The 6,998-nt window shown below is 37.9% G+C and overlaps 1 pseudogene; it reads left to right on the top strand.

The window, feature by feature from the left end:
- Positions 1–331: 331 nt before the first annotated feature.
- Positions 332–743, top strand: LOC140523522 (translationally-controlled tumor protein homolog pseudogene; annotated as a pseudogene).
- Positions 744–6,998: the final 6,255 nt, after the last annotated feature.

Raw genomic sequence — 6,998 nt, 5'->3', positions numbered from 1 at the left:
ATAGCATCTTTTTTTGTGGTGGCAAAGAACTGGAAATTGAAGGGATGCCTATCAATTGGGGAATGGTTGAACAAGTTGTGGTACATGACTGTGATGGGGTACTACTATGCTATAAGAAATTATAAGCTTGCTTTTCCTTACCCAAGTGCCACTTGGGCTGCATCACGCTCACATGGAGCTTTGGGGCCCTCAGCACTAGCGCAGTTGCTATCTCTCTCCTTTTGTCACTGTGATCCTCTCCTGGAACCTCATCAGCCATAATGAGATGTTCTCTAACATTTACAAGATCACAGAGAACTCAAATTGGCTGTGCCTGGAGATGGAGGGGAAGATGGTCAGGAGGACAGAGGGTACCACCACTCCTTGGTGGAAATGCCTCTAGTGAAGGTCCCGAGGGTGAAGGAATAGATGCCATTGTAATCACTAGAGTTGACATATAATAAACCATCATCTGTAAGAAGCTAGTAGGATTCTACAAAAGAATCCTACAAAAAATACATCAAAGACTACATAAAATCAGTCAAAGTCAAACTTGAAGAACACAAGCCAGATAGAGTAAAACCTTTTATGACGGAAGCTTCAGAACAAATCAAACATATCCTTGCTAATTTAAAAACCATTAGTTCTTCATAGGCGCAAACATGAATCCAGATGGCATGGTGGCTCTCTTGGACTTCTGTGAGGATGGTGTGACCCAAGATATGATTTTCTTCAAGGATGATTTAGAAATGGAGAAATGTTAACAAATGCAACTGATTACTTACAATCATCTGTCATCATAATTTGGCTGCTACTTTCTGTCATCTATACAACATCAGGACTTGGACGAACTTGGAATTATATCATCTTGAGCTTTATTCATTTATTTTTGACCTTGATTTATTTGGAGTGGAAGCACTGATTTTAAAAACATGTCATGTAGGTTTTCTAAAATAAAATGCATTTAATACCCTGCCCCCCCAAAGAAGAAAAGAAATGATTAGCTCAATGATCTTAGAAAAAATGATCTTAGATAGAATTGCATGGAATAATGAATAATGAAGTGAGCAGTGTATACAGCATATGCACTATATACAGTAACAGCAATATTGTTTTAAGAACAACTTTGGGTGACTAAGTCATTATGACTATTGTAAATACCCAAATTAACTACAAAGGACCTATGAAGGAAGATGCTGTTTGCATCCAGAGAAGAACTGATAAATAGAAGTATGTATAGAGTAATTCTACATATATATGTATGCATATATATGTATATATATATATGTATGCATACATATTTGTATCTAGTGGTAGCCATCTGGGGTAGTAGGAGGAAAGAAAAAAAAGAAAAAAGGAAAAAGAAAGTTACATGATAACTTTATTAAATTTAAAAGAAATAGCAAATTATACATGATAGATTCACAATACATGTACAGTCACCTTTTTTCTCTTGTATTATGTTATAGAAATGCTTGTTTTATTTCTTAAGGTCAGGATAAATTAAGCACAATTAAAAAGACCAAAATACCCTGATTTGCTGTGGAAGCATGCTGAACTGATCCAACATCTAAGATTTTCTCCTTTTATATTGAAATCCTGGTTGACTGCTGACAATCAGGAAGGCTTAACTTAAGCCATTTGCCTACTACTTGTCTTTGTCCTTCATTGCCGAAGCAGACCATGCCATCAGAGAAATGATGACATGACTTGCACTTGATTTTGTTTTGAGTAAGGGAGGGCTGTGCAGGTCACCAGCCTCACTTCTCCTCCAGAGCCATTTGATTCCAGTGACCAGATATTCATCAGGATGACTGGAGATGACCCAGGATGAGGCAATTGGGGTTAAGTGACTTGCCCAAGGTCACACAGCTAGTGAGTGTCAAGTGTCTGAGGTGAGATTTGAACTCAGGTCCTCCTGACTCCTGCACTGGTGGTCTATCCACTGCCCCACCTAGCTGTCCTATGTATTGTCTATGGTCAAACAGTTTGAAGCCCTGTCTGTTGGTCTTTCTGTTTGTAATTTCTACTTGTAATTTCTGTTTATATATTCTCTGAGGTTCAGAGTGCTGACTTTTTCCCCTGAACTAAGTGAATGATATATGTACTTGATTAAAGTAGACTGTTGACCCCTCAAAAGTTTCTTTTCTCTTAGAAAAGCAGATCTAAGAACCTGTATAGCAGGTTCTCCTGTGTATGCTGGGGTCCTTGCTGTTACAATATGCCAAGCAGAAGAAACAAAACTGCTATGTCGAACTATTTATTTCTATTACAGGCAATTTGTTTTAAAAAGTTTACAGAAGATCCAGCATGTAACTATTTGTACATGTTCCCTTCCTTATATGGGCATCTATAGTGGCACTATGGAGAAAGCCCTGGATGTGGAATTAGGAAGATCTGAATTCAAATTTGAACTCAGATATCTACTAGCTGTGTGACAAGTTACTTAACTGCTCTATGCCTCAGTGTCTTCATCTACAAAATGGGGATAGTAATAGTAGCTATTTCCCAGGATTGTTCTAAAGATCAAGTGAGAGCAATTGCAAAGTGACTGCACAGAGACTGGAAATAAGTACTGTATAACTGCTAGCTGTTACTATTATTTTTTCTGTTCTCTTTTATGAATTAAAAAAAAAATTCTCCAATGTCTCTCCTCTGTTGTTGTTCTCTCCTTCTCCCTCTCCCTTTCTTTCCCTGCCCCTTTTCCTCCTGCATCTTCTGTTTTCTCCTTCACAATACTATTGCTATTTCCCACCATACCCCAACTCCCTCCCCATAAAAAAGAAAAACACTAAGAAACACCCTCTCCCTTTTGTAAAAAGAAAAGCAGAATCCTTGTAACAGAGAAGTATTGTTAATCAAAACCAATCAAATCATTTGCCATTTTCAAAATGTTTGTCTCATCTGTCATCTTGGGTGGCATGCTTCATTGTACACAGGCCCTCTGGAATCATGACTGATCATTGCATTGATCAGGGTTCTTAAGCCTTTCAAAGTTATATTTCAATGTTGTTTCTGCATAAATGTTGTTATATAAATGATGTTGTTATTGTAGAAATTGTTCTCCTTATAAAGGAAAAATAACATTGTTATTGTAAAGTTGTTCTCCTGGTTTTGCTCACTTCAATCTCTATCAGTTCATATATGTCTTCCCATATTTCTCTGAAACCATTCCTTTTGTCATTTCTTACATCAAAATAGTATTTCATGAAATTTAAACACTGTAATTTGCTCATCCATTTCCCAATCAGTGAGCAACCCTTTAATTTCCAGTATGAATTGTTTTTTTAATTTTATTTATTTATTTTTATTTTTTAATAGCTTTATTTATTTTTAGATTTCAACATTCATTTCCACAAAATTTTGAATTCCAAATTTTCTCCCCATCTCTCCCCTCCCCCCACCCCATAACACCTTGCATTCTGATTACCCCTTCCCTCAATATACCCTTCCTTCTATCACAACCCTCCCTTCCCTTATCCCCATCTTCTCTCTTTTCTTGTGGGGCAAGATACATTTCTATGCCCCGTTACCTATATTTCTTATTTCCCAGTTATATGCAATGACAATTCTCAACATTCATTTCTAATACTTTGAATTCCAACTTCTCTCCCTCCCTCCCTCTCCACCCATCCCCTCTGAGAAAGCAAGAAATTCAATATAGGCTATATATGTGTAGTCATGCAAAAGACTTCCATAATAGTCATGTTGTGTAAGACTAACTGTATTTCCCTCCATTTTACCCTGTCCCACCTTTTTTCCTATTTTCTCATTTGACCTTGTCCCTTCCCAAAAGTGTTCACTTCTAGTTACTCCTTTCTCCCATTTGCCCTCCCTTCTATCATCCCCCTTATCCCACCTGTCCCCTGAAGAGAGTAAGCTTCACTTTTCCTCTCTTTATCTCCTCCCTTTTCTCCTCCACTGAAAAAGATTTTTCTTATCTCTTTTATGAGTGATAGTCTGCCCCATTCCATTTCTCCCTTTCTCCTCCCAATATTTTCCTCTTTCACTCCTTAATTTAATTTTTTTTTTTATGGATATCATCTCTTCTGATTCAACTCAACCTGTACTCTCTCTCTGTGTGTGTGTGTGTGTGTGCATATGTGTATGTATATGTGCATAATCCCTCCACCTACCCAAATACTGAGAAAAGTCTCAAGAGTTACAAATGTTATCTTTCCATATAGGAATATAAACAGTTCAGCTTTTGAAAGTCCTTTATGGTTTTTCTTTCCTGTTTAGCTTTTCATGCTTCTCTTGATTCTTGTGTTTGAAAGTCAAATTTTTCTATTCAGTTTTGATCTTTTCATCATGAATACTTGAAAGTCCTCTATATCATTGAATGAACATTTTTTCCCTCGAAGTATTACACTCAGTTTTGCTGGATAGATGATTCTTGGTTTCAATCCTAGTTCCTTTGACTTCTGGAATATCATATTCCAAGCCCTTTGAACCTTTAATGTAGAAGCTCCCACATCCTGTATTATCCTGATTATATTTTCACAATACTCAAATTGTTTCTTTCTAGCTGCTTGCAATATTTTCTCCTTGACCTGGGAACTCTGAAATTTGACCACAATATTCCTAGGAGTTTCTTTTTTTGGATCTCTTTCAGGAATTGATTGGTGGATTCTTTCAATATTTATTTTGCCCTCTGGTTCTAGAATATCAGGGCAATTTTCCTTGATAATTTCATGAAAGATAATGTCTAGGCTCTTTTTTTGATCATGATTTTCATGTAATCCCATAATTTTTAAATTGTCTCTCTTGGATCTATTTTCCAGGTCTGTTGTTTTTCCAATGAGATGTTTTATATTATCTTCTATTTTTTCAATCTTTTGGTTTTGTTTTGTAACTTCTTGGTTTATCATATAGTCATTAGCTTCTCTAAACTCCACTCTCATTTTTAAAGAACTATTTTCTTTAGTGAGCTTTTGAACCTCCTCTTCCATTTGGCTAATTCTGCTTTTTAAAACCTTCTCCTCATTGACTTTTTGGACTTCTTTTTCCAATTGAGTTAGCCTATTTTTAAAGGTGTTATTTTCCTCAGCATTTTTTTGGTTTCCCTTTAGCAAGCTTCCAACTTGTTTTTCAAGCTCTTCTATGACCTGAGCCCATTTCATATTCATTTTGGAGGTACTGGAGGCAGAAGCCTTGACTTCCTCTGACAATATGCATTGTTCTTCCTCATCTGAAAGGATGGAAGGAGATACCTGTTCATCAAGAAAGTAACCTTATATGGTCTTATTTTTTCCCTCTTTTTGGTCATTTTCCCAGTCAGTTACTTAATTTCTGAATCCTTTGTCAAGAGGAGGGTCCTAGTGCTCCTCCTCCCCCCTGGACTCTGCTCAGTGCTAAGATTCAGATCTCCTGCTGATTTCCCCCAGAGGCTTTAAGCTGATCTGCTCAGACAATGGACCCAGGCTGCTTCTGTGGCCACTGTAGCTGCCCATTGCCTGCTACTACTGCTGCCAAAGCCTCTGCCACCACCTGGGGACAATGCTGGGGGAACCTCACTCCCCTTTCACCCAGCTGGGAAAGCCCTCCCACACTGACCTTTGAAGCTTTCTTTAGCTGTTGTGGGTTGAGAGATCTGGGACCCTCCCTGCTGGGGATTCTGCCCTGGAGGCCTGTTCTGGTCCTGTTCCTCCCAGTGCTGCATGGCCAGGGATGGGCTCTGCTCCACTCAGTCCCGTGGCATAGACGTTTCCTGTTCACCTTCCAGTTGACCTTTGACTGGAAATCTCTTTCACTCTCTCATTCTGTGGCTTCTGCTGCTCTAGATTTTGTTGAGAGCCATTTTTTACAGGTATTTTGTGGGCTGTGGGAGAAGTGCTAGAATACATGCGTCTTTCTCCTCTGCCATCTTGGCTTCACCCCCTTGAGAACTGTTTTTGTATAAAACTGGGAAATAAGAAATATAAGTAATGGGGTATAGAAATTTATCTTGCCCTATAGGACAAAAAAGAAGATAGGGATAAGGGAAGGGAGGGATGTTAGAAGGGAGGACAGATTGGTGGAAGAGGTAATCAGAGTGCTAGGAGTTTTGGGGTGGGGGAAGGGGAGAGATTTGGAACTCAAAATTTTGTGGAAATGAATGTTGAAAACTAAAAATAACTGAATAAATAAATAATTAAAAAATATCCCATTCCAAATCACCTATTCAACTTTTTATTTTTGTTGCCTTTTAAAAATCTGTTATCCACAAACAAGGGACAAACATAAATAAGCTGCTTCTGAGTGATAAATTTTTGAATAGAATAAATAGGATAAATTTTGAATAGAAAGGGGATCATTAAATTATAAGGATTCATACAGGCTTCAAAATGACTTAGAGAACCACCTAGTTACATTTTCTATGTCCTATTGTATTTTTACCTTTTTTCTTTAAATCTTCCCAATCACATTTTAATCTGGTTTGGGCTGCAATCTGGTTTTATGACTTTGTGTGTGATACCTCTGGTGTACAGATTTAGACTTAGTCACAAAGCTACCTTGCTTCTGGCTTCACAGGCTTAATTATCTTTCAAATTAATGTAATTATCTTTCAAATTAATGTAGTTATCTTGATAGTTTTTGGAAAAATAAGTTTCATAGCAAATTTGATACCACCTAATTGACTTTCCCAAGGCAGCTAGGTAGGTAGATAGGCAGTACAGTAAATAGATTCAGGAAGACCCCCTCCCCTGAGTTCAAAGCTGGCCTTACACATTTACTAGCTGTGTGATCCTGGGCAAGTCACTTAACCCTGTTTACCTCAGTTATTTCATCAGTAAAATGAACTAGTGAAGGAAATGGCAAACCACTTCATTATCCTTCCCAAGAAAACCCCAAATGGGGTCACATAAAGTGGGATAAGACTGAACCACAACAACTACAACAGCAATGATTTACTGTCCTCCCTTAAGAAGGTTCTTCACAGGCAGTTTGTAGTGACTAGAGAACTAGGTTCAGTCTGGAAGACCTGCCTGTGAATTCAAGTCCTATTTCTGGCATACCTGCCTGTGTGATTCTAGGGA

This window comes from Notamacropus eugenii, chromosome 1 (genome assembly GCF_028372415.1).
Source record: "Notamacropus eugenii isolate mMacEug1 chromosome 1, mMacEug1.pri_v2, whole genome shotgun sequence".
NCBI classification, from domain to species: Eukaryota; Metazoa; Chordata; class Mammalia; order Diprotodontia; family Macropodidae; genus Notamacropus; species Notamacropus eugenii.
The sequence above is the reverse complement of the archived record's forward strand: the minus strand, read 5'-3'. Positions and strand labels throughout refer to the sequence as shown.